Below are 21,051 nucleotides of genomic sequence, written 5' to 3'. Positions count from 1 at the left end.
ACACTCCATACAAATACTTTCAGAATCGACTTCCCGACATTTAAATCTATACTCGATGTTAACAAATTTCTCTTCTTCAGAAACGCTTTCCTTTCCATTGCCGGTCTACATTTTATATCCTCTCTACTTCGACCATCATCAGTTATTTTGCTCCCCAAAGAGCAAAACTCATTTACTACTTTAAGCGTCTCATTTCCTAACCTAATTCCCGCAGCATCACCCGATTTAATTCGACTACATTCCATTATCCTAGTTTTGCTTTTGTTGATGTTCATCTCATATCCTCCTTTCAAGACACTATCCATTCCGTTCAGTTGCTCTTCCAGGTCCTTTGCTGTCTCTGACAGAATTACAATGTCATCGGCGAACCTCAAAGTTTTTATTTCTTCTCCATGGATTTTAATTCCAACTCCGAATTTTTCTTTCGTTTCCTTTACTGCTTGCTCAATATACAGATTGAATAACATCTGGGAGAGGCTACAACCCTGTCTCACTCCCTTCCCAGCCGCTGCTTCCCTTTCATGCCCCTCGACTCTTTCTGTACAAATTGTAAATAGGCCTATAGTTTTGCGCATCTGCTCGACGACCTTTCTTGAAAACTAGAACTACCTGCGCTCTTTTCCAATCATTTGGAACCTTCCGTTGCTCTAGAGACTTGCGGTACACGGCTGTTAGAAAGGGGGCAAGTTCTTTCGCGTACTCTGTGTAGAATCGAATTGGTATCCCCATCAGGTTGCAAAATTTTTTTTATTATTCATATGACCGGTTTCGGTTCATTCAGAACCATCTTCAGATGCTAGCATGCTAGCATGTGAAAGTTGCTGGATTTGGACGGGTTACTCCTGTAACTGAAATATCAGATCTGAAGATGGTTCTGAATGAACCGAAACCGGTCATATGAATAATAAAAAAAATTTTGCAATCAAGACCGATTTTAAGCAACATTATAAAATCACTGATTGCTGTTATCCCATAAGACATTATGTCTGTTTTTGCAAAATCCCCGTCAGGTCCAGTGGAATTTCCTCTGTCGAGTGATTTCAGTTGCTTTTCTATTCCTCGGACACTTAGTTCGATGTCAGCCATTTTTTTCTGAACAATGCGACTCGTCTGGAAGTCTGATATCTCTATTCCAATTTATGATTTGACTCGCCGTTTTTTTGACGTTGCGGAACACCGTGCAGAGCGCGAGTGACCATTGTCGTGACCTCGCGCCGTGTTAGCGAGCGACGCGCGACGGCGGCGAGTTGTGCGTGCGAATCGCGCGGCGTGAGGTGGCAGAGGCGCACCCCCTCCCCCTCTCCGCGGCCATTTGACGGCGAACCGTCCCTCCAGACACGCCGCGTCAGTCAGTCAGCCAGTCAGGCCGCAGCCGGCGGTCCGAGCACTGCGTCGCGGCGTGAGCACTGCGCTTCCGGTGAGTATCGCTGTTCCCACGCGTACAGGCACTGGACGACGTGCTGTGTGCAGGCAGCGTCGTACAAGCGGCTCGTTCTCTGAATTCATAATGATTAGCACGATCAAGCAACATACATACATTTGTCATTCTTGTTTGCAGTTTCTGCATTTGATATGGGCTGAAATTCTCTGGCTGTAGTTATGACATCACGGACGATGAAACTCTTTTTACGATTAGCACCATCAGCTATTTGTAATCGACTGCTAGAGGAATGTCTTCTCTAGACTTGCTGCTGAGCTGTTCATATCCACGTTGCTCCTGTATGTTTACTGTCATCCTACCTTTAGGTGGTCGTCTCAGTTTTTTCTTATATTTTGTGACAAATGTTTTGGTTCACAAATCGTGAAGTCGGGGGCAATTATAAGTATTGCTATACAACTTCAATCTTTGTCGGACATGAACGAAGAACTTCACGAATTTACTATCAACGTTACTCACCTGTATGAAAAAATATGCTCCACTAACTGAAATGTAAGAAGGAAACTTGCGCCCTGACTAGCTGAAGAACTGATATAGCTCATGAATATCAGACACGATGTACATCAGGCATACAAACTGCGCCGTACGTCTGAAAATCATATTGCTTACAAACAGAAGTGGAACAGAATAAGTCAAGCTGGAGGGAATGCAAAATTCAGGCGCGCCCACACATTAATCGACAAGAGAAATAGACCAGCTGTATTATGGAGAAACCTGAGTGGTCTTGGTACAGACGAAATAGAAGCTTCAGCTGGCCCCACTGTCGACTTACAACTCACTGGCATTCTCTTTTGATTTCCCGTTTTATGTTTGTGAAGTAACAAAAATATCGATTATCTGCTGCAATCAGTTTTCATCCATAAGGCGTTTCGATCGTCCTGCCGTAATCGTCAGGTAGATATCGTTCTGTTTACATAAAGGACAGTACTTGTTCATGCACATGTGTCGTCTGTTCGAGAAACAGCGATGTGACACCTAGGCTGCTTACCAAATAGAGGACACATGTGCATGCTATAAGTACGTTCCATCACGTAAACGGAACGAAATGCACGTAATTATAACCGTCGGCACGCGAAGTGGTCATTAAAATGTAACTGATGCGGAAAAGAAAGTACTATAAATAGCGTTGTACGAACACATAATACGAGCAGCATGTATTTTTCATCGACACCCAACTTGTTGACGTCGTCTTTTGATTCCCCCTTGTAAACTTGGGTATCCCAGTTATCTTGTCCACCCAAAATATCTCCGGAACAATAACAGCTATTGGAAAACGACTTTCACCGGTATCAATGAAGGGCTGGGGCCCATGAATGTACATATTTGGAAACATTCTAAAACGAAAGCATATGTGTTTTGTAACACAAACTTATGATTTTTTTTTTAAATGGACCTCCTATACTTTTTCTTCAGCAATCCATAGCATGACAAAGCACATACACAATGGCGTTGATTGCATCGCAATATTCCCAGTACATCCCCAGATATTGAGAGGCGACGTTGACGCTTCAAACACCCGCCATGCGCTGCTAGCGCACGTCCTGAGACTCTGGCGTGAACCCCATGCTGCCCGTAATCGCGATGTGATTGACATGCGTAATCACACTTCCATACTTATCAAGAGGTCCGAAACGGATAATACGGTCTGCTGCCATCCTGCATTAACGTCGTACATTCCAGCAGGTATTTATCCCATAGGCTAGGGGTGATGCGGTTCTGTAACATATCTGTGTACCGCAACGTTAGTCACAAAGTTAACTTCGCTTATCGCTAATCCGATACTAAAAAGGTAATGCCGTTCAACGTTAAAACTTTACTTTACTGTAGATCTAGCGCAAGTGACAGTTAATCATTCACTCGTAATAGTAAAATTCATGTTGATGGTTTTAGTGAAACGAGCAAGTGGACTAAAAGTTTTACCGTTGTTTAGATAAAAATGTTTTGATTTGGGAAGTTCAGGTAGGACATAGAAGATTAATGTAAACATCTTTAACCGATTAGTATTATTATCACATAATTATCAATGTTATTTTTATCTAATGCGTTAAATGACAAATTGTTGCAAACAAATGTTTCTTAACATCACTGGGTAAAATGGCCCTTTGTAGAAACTTCCACTGTGATACCAGCACTACATACTAAACATAGCGTTCACATTTCATGTTCAAAGTAATGCCCATTGGCTTGCATACATAGCGTCACTCTGCGGATGAAGGATGCCCTACTTCGTGCTACTGTTTCCTCTTTGATGGCTGTACAAGCATCAATAATGCGTTGCTCCCTCTCCTGTGGTGTTGTTGGTTCATGTTGGTAAACAGCATCCTTCACTGCTCCCCAAAGAAAATAATCCGGCGGTGTAAGGTCCGGAGATCGGGCAGGCCACCTAACTGGGCCACCTCGTCCAATCCACCTACCAGGGAACTTACGGTTCAGAAGCCGTCGTGCTCGTAAGGCGTTATCTGCAGGGCACCCATCATGCTGATACCACATGACCATTCTCCGGTTCAGAGGTACGGTGTCCAAGAGAACAGGAAGATTGTGTCGTATAAATCTGGAGTATTGTCTGCCATTTTGGATGCCATTTATAAAGAAAGGTCCGACAATGGTATCTCCAACAATCCCACACCAAACATTAACTTTCCACAGACGTTGATGCTCTACCTGACGGAGCCATTTTGGATTGTCTGCGGACCAATAATGCATATTCCTCATAAAGACAAGTCCTTTGTTGGAGAATGATGCTTCGTCGGTAAAGAGAACATCTGCAAAAAAATTTGGATTAGTCAGAAGTTTTTGCTGAGCCCACCGACAAAACGTTACCCTATTGCGGAAGTCATTTCCATGAAGATCCTGGTGTAAATGAACATGGTAAGGATGAAATTTATGACGTTTAAGAATACGCTGTGCACTTGATTTCGACACACCAACTTCACGTTCAATTTGACGTGTGATGATTTGAGGATTCACAGCTATGGTAGCGAGCACAGTAACTTCAGCACGTTCATCTGTGCGTGTTCTAGGACGATGTCGAGGTCTTGGATTTAAGCTTCCCGTTTCACGTAGACGAGATGTGAGACTACCAAACATCCGTCGCTAAGGCGATGGCTTGTCAGGGAATCGTCTTCTGTATAGTCGTTCTGCCTGAACAGCATTTCGTCCACCTACAACGGGGTACAGTACAGGTATGTAGAGTAGGGTAGAAAACAGACATATTAACTTAATAATCATAATGTTAGCTAACAGTACTATCAACAAATAAGCAATCTCATAACGTATTTCCCGTAAACGTACATTCTCCATAGATCAGCAGCATTTCTACCATATCTTCATGTGTGTATATTATACTGTACAGTATAATTTCCACAACACAACGTTTATTCACAATGTGTACTACCTCCGTGCCGTCACTAGATTACTCTGATGCACGACTACACTGGCAAGCGGTGTACTGCACGCCAAAGCAACAACAAATGGGATGCTCGGAGGGTGGTGGAATACAGGAGTTTGCATGGGTCGCAAATCATAAACAAGGCGAAGTGGTAACTGTGGCAGTAGTGGGAACTACGTTGGACACTTGACTAGGTAGAGCCAGGCCCTGCGCGACAGGCACAATGGGTCATATAACGCATTAGATAAACCTTATTTTGGGTGTGCAGGATAAATAAGACAACCTGACGGGTGTACACCGATCGGTACTGGTTCATATTGTGTACGTAGGTACGTAAAACGTGCAAGAGGGAAACCATTATGTGCTTACGAGAGTTGATGGCAGCAGACCCTATTATTCGTTTCGGACCTCTTGATAAGTATGGAAGTGTGATTACGCATGTCAATCACATCGCGATTACGGGCAGCATGGGGTTCACGCCTGAGCCTCAGGACGTGCGCTAGCAGCGCATGTCGGGTGTTTCAAGCGTCAACGTCGCGTCTCAATATCTCGGGATGTAATGGGAATATTGCGATGCAATCAACGCCATTGTGTATGTGCTTTGTCATGCTATGGATTGCTGAATTAAAAATATAGGAGGTCCATTTAAAAAACATAAGTTTGTGTTAAAAACACATATGCTTTCGTTTTAGAATGTTTCCAAATATGTACATTCATGGGCCCCAGCCCTATATTGATACCGGTGAAAGTGTTTTCCAATAGCTGTTATTGTTCCAGAGATATTTTAGGTGGACAAGCAACTTTTATCCATTACCACGATCGTTTTTCATGACGACGATCAACAGGTGTATTTCGTTAAATTTATGTCGTGGAATGTACAGAGAGTGTACAAAAATATGGAAACAGCGCGAGAAATTCACGCTTTTTAAAGAGTTTGTTTGATACCAAAAACGTGATGTCACAGCTACTAAAACAATAAAATTTTGAAAAAAGTTGCATCATTAGTTTCGACGCACTGAGTAGTTATTTTCAAATGTAATCACAAACCGCGAAAACTGCATTAATAATTGCAGTTTTCCAGGCTTGTGATTACATCTGAAAATGACTGCTGAGTCGTGGAAACTAATGATGCAACTTTTTTAAAATTTTTATTGTTTTAGTGATTGTGTTTTGACGGCCGTTTGTGGCGTCAAATAAACATTTTAAATTTCATTCAGTCACACTCCTTTATGACAGTTATGGCAAAGTACAAAATCCAAGTACAAAATGCAGATGTATTTGAAATGGTCCCACAACACTCCCCTGTGGCGCGCCAGAGGTTACTTTAACGTCTGTAGACGTTGTATCTGAACACAAACGACACCTGTGCAATGCCCTCCTTAAGTTGCAAATGTCGTGGTCAGAACAGTGTTTAGAGAAGTTGTGAGAGCATTTTGTCGGAGCAACGTGCATTCCACGGTGGGCAAATAGTTGGTCCTCGAATGATGGGTGTTTCCGTAACCATGGTAGCGGAACTGTCTAGTGTTTCAAGAGGCACCATATCGAAGAGTTTATGCTTCGTACAGGGAAAGCGGAGAAACATCATCCGCTAAGTCAAAACGCAGATCAAAGTGTGTGTCTTGAGTGATCGTGACAGAGGCCATTGAAGAGGATTGTGAGGAAAAATAAGCAGAAGACAGTTGCCAAAGCCGCTGCAGAACTGGATGTCGCACTGGCGAAACCAGTCAGCACCAAAGCGACATGAAGAGAGCTCCATAAACGAGGAATTGCAGGGTGAATAGGAAATCCGGAATCACTCATCAGGGATGCAAATGCCCATAACAGGGAAGCGTGGTGCCGACGGCATAAAATCTGGACTATGGAGTAACGGAAGGAAGACATTTGGTTTATGAGTCCTGTTCCACACTGTTTCCAACTTCTGGTCGAACGTATGTCCCAAGAGTGAAGCATGTCTGTGGTTCGGTGACGATTTGGGCAAACATATTTCAGTATTCCATTAACTCATTGGTTACTGCTACTTCGCATCACTGCCAGGGATTATGTGACCATTTCGGCTGATCAGGTCAGTCCCATGGTACAATGTTTGTTCCCCAGTGATGATGCTGTTTTCCAAGACGACAAGGCCGAGTTCACACAGCTCGCATCGTGCAGCACTGGTTTCGTGAGCACGAGGATGAATTGTCGCGTCTCCCTTGACCACTACAGTCACCAGAAAATAATATTTTTGAGCTTATGTAATCTGCTTTGGAGAGATGGGTGCTTGATCCGTACCCACCTCCAACATCGTTACGTGAACTTGCCACTATTTCGCGTGAAGAATAGTATGAGATTTCCTTAAAAAGCACTCAGTAGCTGCATTTATCCTTCCGAGACGACTGGAAGCTGCTCTGAATGCCAACGTCTTTCCTACAACGTATTAAGCTTGGTAATGTTGAAACGTCCCCTTAGAACAATTTATACAAGACTGTGCTTAAACTGACACACAATATTTTTAGCGCAACGCAATCTGACTATCAAAGATCCCTGCAAAAGAATGGCCCTGAGTAACATTAAACTATACCTTTCAGAAATCACTTACCTCACAAAAATCTTCATTACTCGAACTACTGCAATACAGCGAGCGCCACTACTGCCAGCTAAATAAAAGATTCAAACTACGAAAGGCACTAACTACTGATAGGGATAGTTAGCAAATGAAAGATATTAATAGAGAACAAACAATGTATTTACCTTAATATCATCACAAGTCATAATATATGTAATTTCAAAACTCCGCCATCTCTCTCCTCACATCCACCACAGCTGGCGGCTCACCTCCAACTGCGTAACGCTACGCGCTGTTCACATCCAGCTGCCGCTGCCCAACACTACAATGGCAGACAACAATGCAAACTAGCCACAGACTGCACACAGCACGGCCAGTGATTTTCATACAGAGCGCTATGTAACGTTGCCAATACGAAAACATAAACAGCCTACTTACATAGCCCCCATGCTCCCCACAAAAAATTTTACAAATTGTTTTGGGCAGTGGCCAATAATGATTTGAAAAAATTTTTCATAATTACGATAACAAATATGAAACGTCCCCTTAGAACAATTTATACAAGACTGTGCTTAAACTGACACACAATATTTTTAGCGCAACGCAATCTGACTATCAAAGATCCCTGCAAAAGAATGGCCCTGAGTAACATTAAACTATATCTTTCAGAAATCACTTACCTCACAAAAATCTTCAGTACTCGGACTACTGCAATACAGCGAGCGCCACTACTGCCAGCTAAATAAAAGATTCAAACTACGGAAGGCACTAACTACTGATAGGGATAGTTAGCAAATGAAACATATTAATAGAGAACAAACAATGTATTTACCTTAATATCATCACAAGTCATAATATATGTAATTTCAAAACTCCGCCATCTCTCTCCTCACATCCACCACTGCTGGCGGCTCACCTCCAACTGCTCAACGCTACGCGCTGTTCACATCCAGCTGCCGCTGCCCAACACTACAATGGCAGACAACAATGCAAACTAGCCACAGACTGCACACAGCACAGCCAGTGATTTTCATACAGAGCGCTATGTAACGTTGCCAATACGAAAACATAAACAGCCTACTTACAATGTGTTAAAAATAATCAGATGACAACTGCAAAAAAATACTGCAGAGCTGGATGCCAAACTCGTGAACCCTGTCAGCATCAAAATGACATGAACGGAGTCCCATAAGCGAGGAATTGCGGGGATAGTTGGAATTACAAAATCACTCATCAGTTATGTCCATCTCCTGTACCTGCAGCACGCTCGTTTGACATCTGTTTGATATTCTGCGAATAAATTTGCCTGAATCGCTTAATATATTTTAATTTATTATGACGTTTGGGCTACTACTATCATCAGATCCCCGATTAAAATGGAAGTAGTATAGGAGCGAGATTTGCAACGTAAAGTTTACTAGCCGATATTAGTAAAAAGTAAGTAATTCACCCAGAAAAGCTAGGAATTCGTAAAATAAAGTTCGGTGTTAGCCGCAATAAAGCCTATGTTCAGGCTGGACGTCAACCGCTAAATCGATTCAAGAGCCATTCTTTAAGTACAATAGCTCACTAAAAGTATCCAGTCACCTATTACTTGACATCAAAATGAGGTGTGGAACTTCCTGGCAGATTAAAACTGTGTGCCAGACCGAGACTCGAACTCGGGGCCTTTGCCTTTCGCGGGCAAGTGCTCTACCATCTGAGTTACTCAAGTACGACTCGAGCCCCGTCCTCACAGTTTGACTTCTGCCAGTCAAAGACAAAGGTCCCCAGTTCCAGTCTCGGTCCGGCACACAGTTTTAATCTGCCAGGAAGTTTCACATCAACGCACACTCCGCTGCAGAGTGAAAATTTCATTCTGGAAAAATGAGGTGTATTCACCCTTCGCCTTTATGACGGTTAAAACCCTCATGGAGACACTTCCAGTGAGGTGCTGGGGTGTCTGTGCCTCTGTGGAGGAATGGCAGCCCACTCTTTCTCAAGAGGCGAAACCAGGGAGAGTAGTGATGTTGCCTCTTGGATGTCGAATGAAGTAGACATTCTAGCTTATCCCAAAGGCGTTCCACTGGATTCAGGACGGGATTCTAGGCAGGCAAGTCCATTTCAAGAATGTTATTACCCAACGCTGCCCCACAAATACTGCTTTATGATAGGCCACGTTGATAAAATTATCGTCTACGAACTGTGCTTTTGCTGTACGGTGTGTGTACATACTTTCCTCGACGTACTTTTTATTCCATTAGCCCCATGGGCACCCTGAAATTTTGGTCTTATGATTTAGAAAGCCTCCTAAATGCCCTTCGACATCGTAATACCATATACAGGGTGTTTCAAAAATGACCGGTATATTTGAAACGGCAATACAAACTAAACGCCGGCCGAAGTGGCCGTGCGGTTAAAGGCGCTGCAGTCTGGAACCGCGAGACCGCTACGGTCGCAGGTTCGAATCCTGCCTCGGGCATGGATGTTTGTGATGTACTTAGGTTAGTTAGGTTTAACTAGTTCTAAGTTCTAGGGGACTAATGACCTCAGAAGTTGAGTCCCATAGTGCTCAGAACCATTTGAACCATTTGAACCATACAAACTAAACGAGCAGCGATAGAAATACACCGTTTGTTGCAATATTCTTGGGACAACAGTACATTTTCAGGCAGACAAACTTTCGAAATTACAGTAGTTACAATTGTCAACAACAGATGGCACTGCAGTCTGGGAAACTCTATAGTACGATATTTTCCACATATCCACCATGCGTAGCAATAATATGGCGTAGTCTCTGAATGAAATTACCCGAAACCTTTGACAACGTGTCTGGCGGAATGGCTTCACATGCAGATGAGATGTACTGCTTCAGCTGTTCAATTGTTTCTGGATTCTGGCGCTACACCTGGTCTTTCACGTGTCCCCACAGAAAGAAGTCACAGGGGTTCATGTCTGGCGAATAGGGAGGCCAATCCACGCCGCCTCCTGTATGTTTCGGATAGCCCAAAGCAATCACACGTTCATCGAAATATTCATTCAGGAAATTAAAGACGTCGGCCGTGCGATGTGGCCGGGCACCATCTTGCATAAACCACGAGGTGTTCGCAGTGTCGTCTAAGGCAGTTTGTACCGCCACAAATTCACGAAGAATGTCCAGATAGCGTGATGCAGTAATCGTTTCGGATCTGAAAAATGGGCCAATGATTCCTTTGGAAGAAATGGCGGCCCAGACCAGTACTTTTTGAGGATGCAGGGACGATGGGACTGCAACATGGGGCTTTTCGGTTCCCCATATGCGCCAGTTCTGTTTATTGACGAAGCCGTCCAGGTAAAAATAAGCTTCGCCAGTAAACCAAATGCTGCCCACATGCATATCGCCGTCATCAATCCTGTGCACTATATCGTTAGCGAATGTCTCTCGTGCAGCAATGGTAGCGGCGCTGAGGGGTTGCCGCGTTTGAATTTTGTACGGATAGAGGTGTAAACTCTGGCGCATGAGATGATACGTGGACGTTGGCGTCATTTGGACCGCAGCTGCAACACGGCGAACGGAAACCCGAGGCCGCTGTCGGATCACCTGCTGCACTAGCTGCGCGTTGCCCTCTGTGGTTGCCGTACGCGGTCGCCCTACCTTTCCAGCACGTTCATCGTCACGTTCGCAGTCCGTTGAAATTTTTCAAACAGATCCTTTATTGTACCGCTTTTCGGTCCTTTGGTTACATTAAACCTCCGTTGAAAACTTCGTCTTGTTGCAACAACACTGTGTTCTAGGCGGTGGAATTCCAACACCAGAAAAATCCTCTGTTCTAAGGAATAAACCATGTTGTCCACAGCACACTTGCACGTTGTGAACAGCACACGCTTACAGCAGAAAGACGACGTACAGAATGGCGCACCCACAGACTGCGTTGTCTTCTATATCTTTCACATCACTTGCAGCGCCATCTGTTGTTGAAAATTGTAACTACTGTAATTTCGAAAGTTTGTCCGCCTGAAAATGTACTGTTGTCCCAAGCATATTGCAACAAACGGTGTATTTCTATCGCTGCTCGTTTAGTTTTTATTGCCGTTTCAAATATACCGGTCATTTTTGAAACACCCTGTATAAAAACACGAAAACCATTATTAAAGTGGAGGAAAAAAGTGGTTTGCCTCTTTTAGACATCTTAAAGCGGCGTAAGACGTGGCACTCGATCTATCAATAGCTCACTCGTACTGAGTAAAATCTGTCATAAAATGGCAATTTGGAGAGCGATCGCCGGCCGCGTTGGCCGAGCGGTTCTAGGCGCTTGTGTCCGGAGCCACGGTGCTGCTACGGCCGCAGGTTCGAATCCTGCCTCGGGCATGGATGTGTGTGATGTCCTTAAGTTAGTTCGATTTAAGTAGTTCTAAGTTTAGGGGACTCATGACCTCCGGTGTTAAGTCCCATAGTACTTAGAGCCATTTGAACCATGTGGAGAACGTGTGTAGTGTTGGGGGAGGAGACCAAACTGCGAGGTCATCGGTCTCATCGGATTAGGGAAGGAAGTCGGCCGTGCCCTTTTCAAAGGAACCATTCCGGCATTTGCCTGAGGAGATTTAGGGAAATCACGGAAAACCTAAATCAGGATGGCTGGTCGCGGGATTGAACCGTCGTCCTTCCGAATGCGAGTCCAGTGAACCACTGCGCCACCTCGCTCGGTTTTGGAGAACGATTATGTGATTTACATAATTTTTTTATTTGTCTTGATCGCAAAGTTTCTTGTATAGAAGTACATGCTTCGGCTATGCAACAAATATCTCCAGAATCTTAGAAGTGAAAGAAAATACATTACTAACTACTACAAACGTAGAGTAAAAATAATGGGCGGAAATTATAATATGAACGCGATATACCTCTCATACTGCTGCACTGCAACAGTTCGTAACTATGTAGGAATAACATGAATCAAAATTGCCTTACATGCTTAAACAGGTTATAAAATCGCTTCTGTTAATTATGTTATGTGTCCAATGTTATGTTCGGTCTGTGGAATAGGTTCGTCAGTATTTGATGTGGTTTACGAAATACATCCAGCGGTAACGTTAGGTGACTCAAGGGTGTTACGAAAAGGTACGGCCAAACTTTCAGGAAACATTCCTCACACACAAAGAAAGAAAATATGTTATGTGGACATGTGTCCGGAAACGCTTACTTTCCATGTTAGAGCTCATTTTATTACTTCTTTTCAAATCACATTAATCATGGAATGGAAACACACAGCAACAGAACGCACCAGCGTGACTTCAAACACTTTGTTACAGGAAATGTTCAAAATGTCCTCCGTTAGCGAGGATACATGCATCCACCCTCCGTCGCATGGAATCCCTGATGCGCTGATGCAGCCCTGGAGAATGGCGTATTGTATCACAGCCGTCCACAATACGAGCACGAAGAGTCTCTACATTTGGTACCGGGGTTGCGTAGACAAGAGCTTTCAAATGCCCCCATAAATGAAAGTCAAGAGGGTTGAGGTCAGGAGAGCGTGGAGGCCATGGAATGATCCAACTCTACCAATCCATCGGTCACCGAATCTGTTGTTGAGAAGCGTACGAACACTTCGACTGAAATGTGCAGGAGCTCCATCGTGTATGAACCACATGTTGTGTCGTGCTTGTAAAGGTACATGTTCTAGCAGCACAGGTAGAGTATCCCGTATGAAATCATGATAACGTGCTCCATTGAGCGTAGGTGGAAGAACGAAACTAAAATGAGCTCTAACATGGAAATTAAGCGTTTCCGGACACATGTCCACATAACATCTTTTCTTTATTTGTGTGTGAGGAATGTTCCTTGAAAGTTTGGCCGTACCTTTTTGTAACACCCTGTATATATATTATTGGTGTTTTGCCCTTAAAGAGCGCATTTGGACTAAACTACATGGCCAGTTCCTTTTGCTGCCTTCCTTGCTGCCCAAACTTCCCTCATTCGCTCGCTGTGTTTCTGTTTCCGATCCTCTGTCCATGCTTCTTGTCGGCTTTGTGTCTTCGGCTTCATCTTGATTGCCTTTTTGGCTGCCCATATTTCTTTCATCTTCTGGCTGTGATCTTGCTTGCGTTCTTCGGTCCATTTTATGCCTGTTCGTTTGTCACATTGTATCTCATGTAGTTTACTTTCCTTAATAATGTTTCTGAATTTTATTCTGTCGTTTATTGTGTCTGCTGTTATGTTGAGTTGGTTCAGGTCGTTTCCTACCTCTACCACCCATTTGTTGTTTCTAGTGGTTACCCAGTCAAAGATCTGTTTGGTCAGCCTGTGTGACGGCATTCTGTATAGGTGTCCATAGAATTGTAGTCTGCGTTTTCTAATCTTTTCTGTGATTGTCTCCGTGTGTTTGTACAGTTCCTCTGTAGGTTTCTTGATGCGTATTCCATTGTTGTTAGTTGCGCCAAATATTTTCCTAAGTATTTTCCGTTCTACTATTTCTAATTGTCTGGTACGTGTATGCCCTAGGATTAGTGTGGTCTCTGTTGCATATAGTGCCTCGGGGAGCACCACCGTGTCGTAATGGCGTAATTTGGCTTTTTGTGAGGTAGACTTCTTGTTGTAATGATTCCACACTACTTTGTATGCCTTGTCCAGTTTAGTCTTTCTTTCTTCGTTTGAGTCTCTGCTATGTCCACTCATTTGTAGTGTTTCACCGAGGTATTTGAAGTTTGCCGTTTTGTAAATCGTGCCATACTTTGTGTTCAGAGATGAGAGTTTCTTTGTGCTCATAAACTGTGTCTTTTCGTAAGAGATCTGTAGTCCAGTTTTGGAAGCGATTTCGTGCAGTTTTTCAATAGCGTCTTTTGTTTCGTTTATCTTTATACCTTTCGTGACAATCGCCAAATCGTCTGCAAAAGCCAGGCATTTAATATATATATATATATATATATATATATATATATATATATATATATATATATATATATATATATAATGAAGGGTCCAAGGGTTCATGAGGTTGTCGCCACATCCGTACACACCCATCCGCTCGATACAATTTGAAACGCGACTCATCCGACTACACAACATGTTTCCAGTCATCAACAGTCCAATGTCGGTGTTGGTGGGTACAGGCGTCGTGCAGTCATCAAGGGTACATGAGTGGGCCTTCGGCTCCGAAGACCCGTATCGATTATGTTTCGTTGAATGGTTCGCAAGCTGACACTTGTTGATGGCCGAGTATTGACATCTGCAGGAATATGCGGAAGGGTTGAACTTGTGTCTCACTGGTTGGTTCCGGTCTTGCAGGATCTTTTTCAGGCCGTTGCGATGTCGGAGATTTGATGTTTTACCGGAGTCCTGATATTCACTGTACACTCGCGAAATGGTCGTGCGGGAAAATCTCCACTTCTTTGCGACCTCGGATATGCTGTGTCCCATCTCTAGTGCGCGGACTATAACACCACGTTTAAACTCACTTAAATCTTGATAACCTGCCATTATAGCAGCAGTAACAGATCTAACGACTGCGCCAGACACTTGTTGTCTTATAAAGGTGTTGCCGACCGCAACGCCTGTATTCTGCCCGTTTACATATCTCTGTATTTGAATACTCATGCCTGTACCAGTTTCTTTAGCGTTTCAGTGTATACAGGGAGGTCCATTGATCGTGAACGGGCCAAATATCTCACGAAATAAGCGTCGAACGAAAAAACTACAAAGAACGAAACTTGTCTAGCTTGAAGGGAGAAACCAGATGTTGGTAACAGGTAGGTTTTTTAAATTAAAATACAGAACGTAGGTACGTTTGAACATTTTATTTCGGTTGTTCCAATGCGATACATGTACCTTTGTGAACTTATCAATACTGAGAACGCATGCTGTTACTGCGTGATTACCTGTAAATATCACATTAATGCAATAAATGTTCAAAATTATGTTCGTCGACCTCAATTAATTTGGCAATACGTGTAACAACATTCGTCTCAACAGCGAGTAGATCGCCCTCCGTAATGTTCACACAGGCATTGACAATGCGCTGACGCATGTTGTCAGGCGTTGTCGGTGAATCGCGATGGCAAATATCCTTCAACTTTCCCCACAGAAAGAAATCCGGGGACGTCAGATCCGGTGAACGTGCTTCGACGACCAATCCATCTTTCATGAAGGATGCTATTCAATACCGCTTCAACCGCACGCGAGCTATGTGCCGGACATCCATCATGTTGGAAGTACATCGCCATTCTGTCATGCAGTGAAACATCTTGTAGTAACATCGGTATAACATTACGGAGGAAATCAGCATACATTGCACCATTTAGACTGCCATCGATAAAATGGGGGCCAATTATCCTTCCTCCCATAATGCCGCACCATACATTAACCCGCCAAGGTCGCTGATGTTCCACTTGTCGCAGCCATCGTGGATTTTCCGCTGTCCTATAGTGCATATTATGCCCGTTTAGGTTACCGCTGTTGGTGAATGACGCTTCGTCGCTAAATGGAACGCGTGCAAAAAATCTGTCACCGTTCCGTAATTTCTCTTGTGCACAGTGACAGAACTGTACACGACGTTCAAAGTCGTCGCCATACAATTCTTGGTGCATAGAAATATGGTACGGGTGCAATCGATGTTGATGTAGCATTCTCAACACCGACGTTTTTGAGATTCCCGATTCTCGCGCAGTTTTTCTGCTACTGATGTGCGGATTAGCCGCGACAGCAGCTAAAACACCTACTTGGGCATCATGATTTGTTGCAGGTCGTGGTTGACGTTTCACATGTGGCTGAACACTTCCTGTTTGCTTAAATAACGTAACTATCCGGCGAACGGTTCGGAGACTTGGATGATGTCGTCCAGTATACCGAGCAGCATACATAGCACACGCCCGTTGGGCATTTTGATTGGGCATTTTGATCACAATAGCCGTACATCAACACGATATCGACCTTTTCCGCAATTGGTAAACGGTCCATTTTACCACGGGTAATGTATCACGAAGCAAATACCGTCCGCACTGGCGGAATGTTACGTGATAACACGTACTTATACGTTTGTGACTTTTACAGCGCCATCTATCACAAAGCGAAAAAAGTGGTCCAACAAAAACATTCATATTTCTTTACGTACTACACGAATATGTAATAAAAATGGGGGTTCCTATTTAAAAAAACGCAGTTGATATCCGTTTGACATATGGCAGCGCCATCTAGCGGGCCAACCATAGCGCCATCTGGTTTCCCCCTTCAAGCTAGACGAGTTTCGTTCTTTGTAGTTTTTTCGTTTGATGCTTATTTCGTGAGATATTTGGCCCGGTCACTTTCAATGGACCACCCTGAATAGCTTACGATGAAGTTCTCGATTGAGCATGCTGTAGCCGTGTCTACCAGTATAAGTCAGTCTTGGCTTGTTGACAATAAGCTGGAGAACAGCTTTTTGTGGTGTGAGCTAGTTGCAGTTGATCTCTCGGCCAGGACGTAATGAGGCGAGCCTGGATAGTGCATCGGTCGGTACTGCTCGGCAGCCGTCTTATTGCTTTTAAAGAATGTCCATGCCGCGATCGGCCGTTGCTTAAATTTCAGTGTGGAAGGGATCGGTGGTGAACCGTGCCATGTAGATTGAAATGATGAATGTTATCAAAAGTGTTAATTTGTACTGAGTTTTTGAATAAATTATAATTCGTGACCCGTTAACAGTCATCGTAGTATCCATAGAGGAATTATTTAATGAGATTAATCGTACGGAAAGTCGGCTGGAAATGTAAGGAGAAGCTGCGGTTCAAATGGTTCAAATGGCTCTGAGCACTATGGGACTCAACTGCTGAGGTCATTAGTCCCCTAGAACTAAGAACTAGTTAAACCTAACTAACCTAAGGACATCACAAACATCCATGCCCGAGGCAGGATTCGAACCTGCGACCGTAGCGGCCTTGCGGTTCCAGATTGCAGCGCCTTTAACCGCACGGCCACTTCGGCTGGCAGAAGCTGCGGCCTAATATACGAGTAGATGGTCTAGAGGAACACCGACAGCATCGTTAGAAATCCTCTGGTTGTCATCCACGGCAGCCTCATAGCACAGCGGTAAGTCGACGATATCTACATCTACATCCATAGTCCGCAAAACACCTGACGATGTGTGGCGGAGGGTACCTTGAGTACCTCTATCGTTTCTCCTTTCTTTTCCAGTCTTGTATTGTTCGTGGATAGAAGGATTGTCGGTATTCCTCTGTGTGGGCTCTAATCTCTCTGATTTTATCCTCATGGTCTCTTCGCGAGATACACGTAGGAGCGAGCAATATACTGCTTGGCTCCTCGGTGAAGGCATGTTCTCGAAACTTCAACAAAAGCCCGTCCCGAGCTACTGAGCGTCTCTCTTGCAGAGTCTTCCACTGGAGTTTGTCTATCATCTCCGTAACGCTTTCGTGATTACTAAATGATCCTGTAACGAAGCGCGCTGCTCTCCGTTGGATCCTCTCTATCTCTTCTGTCAACCCTATCTGGTACGGATCCCACACTGCTGAGCAGTATTCAAGCAGTGGGCAAACAAGCGTACTGTAACCTACTTCTTTTGTTTTCGGACGGCATTTCCTTAGGATTCTTCCAATGAATCTCAGTCTGGCATCTGCTTTACCGACGATTAATTTTATACCGTCATTCCATTTTAAATCCCTCCTAATGCCTACTCCCATATAATTTATGGAATTGACTGCTTCCAGTTTCTGACCTGCTATATTGTAGCTAAATGATAAAGGCTCTTTCTTTTTATGTAATCGCAGCACATTACACTTGTCCACATTTAGATTCAGTTGCCATTCCCTGCACCATGCGTCAATTCGCTGCAGATCCTCCTGCATTTCAGTACAATTTTCCATTGTTACAACCTCTCGAATACCACATCATCATCCGCAAAAAGCCTCAGTGAACTTCCGATGTCATCCACAAGGTCATTTATGTATATTGTGAATAGCAACGGTCGTACGACAAACCCCTGCGGCACACCTGAAATCACTCTTACTTCGGAAGACTTCTCTCCATTGAGAATGACATGCTGCGTCCTGTTATCTAGGAACTCTTCAATCCGATCACACAATTGGTCTGATAGTCCATATGCTCTTACTTTGTTCATTAAACGACTGTGGGGAACTGTATCAAACGCCTTGCAGAAGTCAAGAAACACGGCATTTACCTGGGAACCAGTGTCTATGGCCCTCTGAGTCTCGAGGACGAATAGCGCGAGCTGGGTTTCACACGTTAGTCTTTTTCGAAACCCGTGCTGATTCCTACGGAGTAGATTTCTAGTCTCCAGAAAAGTCATTATACTCGAACACAATACGTGTTCCAAAATTCTACAACTGAACGACGTTAGAGATACAGGTTCCGTTTTGTTGCCCTTCATGGCAAGCCGTACAGGGATTACATTTTTGCAAGATAATGCGGCAGTCTGTGTTGCTTGTGTTTGTGCTTACCAAACCCTACTTTGGCCAGCGATGTCGCCTCATTTCTTCCCAGTTGAGAACGTTTGGAACATTGTGCCTAATCAGGTCGGAATGTTAACTATCTAAGGCTCCAAATGGGCAGAATTTGGTACGACATCCCATAGGAGGACATCCACAACTCTGTCAATCAATGTCAGGCCGAATAAGTGCTTGCAAAGGGGCCAGAGGTGGTCCAACACGTTTTTGACTTAGACAATTTGTGAAGCTCTTTCTCTTGAACAAATCATCCAATTATTCTGAAATTGTAATTATTTGTTTGCCTATAAATTCGCATCAGTTCTACCAATTTCCGTCCAATTCGAATAATTCCTTCGTCATACGTCTTCTTTTTTGTCTTAGAGTGTAGATACCTCACCAATTTTGTGGAATTTTTAAGTTCGGCAGTAATAGGCAGCATCTTGATAGCGTTCTTAACGAGCAAAGTAATTTCAACCAAAAATTTTAATTAGAAACCTTTGAAGAAGTTACTTCTTGGCATTTGAGTCGCTAGTGTGAAGTGTTATCGTGCGCTGTCGAAGGCTTTCAGAGGTGAATAATGCCGCTGTCACCTACAGTGCATATCTTTGTGGACGTGTGGCGCTCGAGGCAGTTCCTAGCAGAAACGTTCGCTAGCACAACATGTGGAGCCGAGAGGAACCAACATTATTTTATTGAAATGCTCCTATAACTTATTTATATATTTTATTTTAACTGAATCAACTGTGGGTTCTTGGTGAAACATTGTAAATTAAACGAACATTGTTTTTCCCCTTGTTTCACTAATTTTAGAACGATTATTGCTCAGACTAGGTATCGGATTGTAAGCCCTTTTTCAAATACATTACTGTTTCCCGAGATGACAAACCAAAGATAAATATGACGATACGGCAAAGATAAACATCTCAACTTCCTAATGTATCGGTCCTTGGCTTAAGGTAAAATTACTTTAATGCCCGTTTTCTTTTTCACAAATTACATACGTAATTAAACTATTCAGCAGTTACACTAACAGGACTAAACATACCTAGGAATAAAGTTATGCATCGGCATAGAACTGTTTATCTACTCATGGACTGAAGCCGAAAGTTATACTTCTATTTAGGAGTTGCGATGTCATCTAAAAGAGGTGAAAAATTGAATTGGGTTTGCTCATTTAATAACAGGTACGGAGAAATAAACTCTGTTTTTATAATTTCTAGAATTTCTAACTGGCTGAGTTTTGCCCCCTTCTCCTCTGTGCTTCACACGTCTTCATCTATTGTGTCTTTGTGATTTTTGTTAAGGTAATGTTCCACAAAGGCTGAATCAGGCTTCTTCAATCTCCAGCTTCTGTGGCGTTCTTTAAGCCTACTGTAGATCGATCTCTCCGTCTGTCCAATGTAGCAAGGTTGACACTCCAGGCATGTGAGATTATAAATCCCACTTTTTGTGATGGCTGGTTGTTTGTCTTTTGCACTGAACAGGTAACTACCTGTTGTCTCGGGGACATAGAAAAGCACAGAGAAACCCTTTGCCTTCAAACTGTTACTTGCACTCAGAAAGAGGTACTTGTACTGTTTGACGTTTTCCCTATAAAAGGTATTCTGCACCATTCCTTTTCCAATTTTCCTGTTCATTGGGGACGGTAGGGACCTGAGTTGCCTTTTCGTCTTTTTACTTAGTTTTGTCAATAATGTTGGGGTCAAATCATTATTTGTGGCTATGGTTTTTATTGTACAGGGTGTTTCAAAAATGACCGGTATATTTGAAACGGCAATAAAAACTAAACGAGCAGCGATAGAAATACACCGTTTGTTGCAATATGCTTGGGACAACAGTACATTTTCAGGCGGACAAACTTTCGAAATTACAGTAGTTACAATTTTCAACAACAGATGGCGCTGCAAGTGATGTGAAAGATATAGAAGACAACGCAGTCTGTGGGTGCGCCATTCTGTACGTCGTCTTTCTGCTGTAAGCGTGTGCTGTTCACAACGTGCAAGTGTGCTGTAGACAACATGGTTTATTCCTTAGAACAGAGGATTTTTCTGGTGTTGGAATTCCACCGCCTAGAACACAGTGTTGTTGCAACAAGACGAAGTTTTCAACGGAGGTTTAATGTAACCAAAGGACCGAAAAGCGATACAATAAAGGATCTGTTTGAAAAATTTCAACGGACTGCGAACGTGACGGATGAACGTGCTGGAAAGGTAGGGCGACCGCGTACGGCAACCACAGAGGGCAACGCGCAATTAGTGCAGCAGGTGATCCGACAGCGGCCTCGGGTTTCCGTTCGCC

This window comes from Schistocerca cancellata, chromosome 1 (genome assembly GCF_023864275.1).
Source record: "Schistocerca cancellata isolate TAMUIC-IGC-003103 chromosome 1, iqSchCanc2.1, whole genome shotgun sequence".
Taxonomy (NCBI): domain Eukaryota; kingdom Metazoa; phylum Arthropoda; class Insecta; order Orthoptera; family Acrididae; genus Schistocerca; species Schistocerca cancellata.
This window is presented reverse-complemented; position numbering follows the sequence as displayed.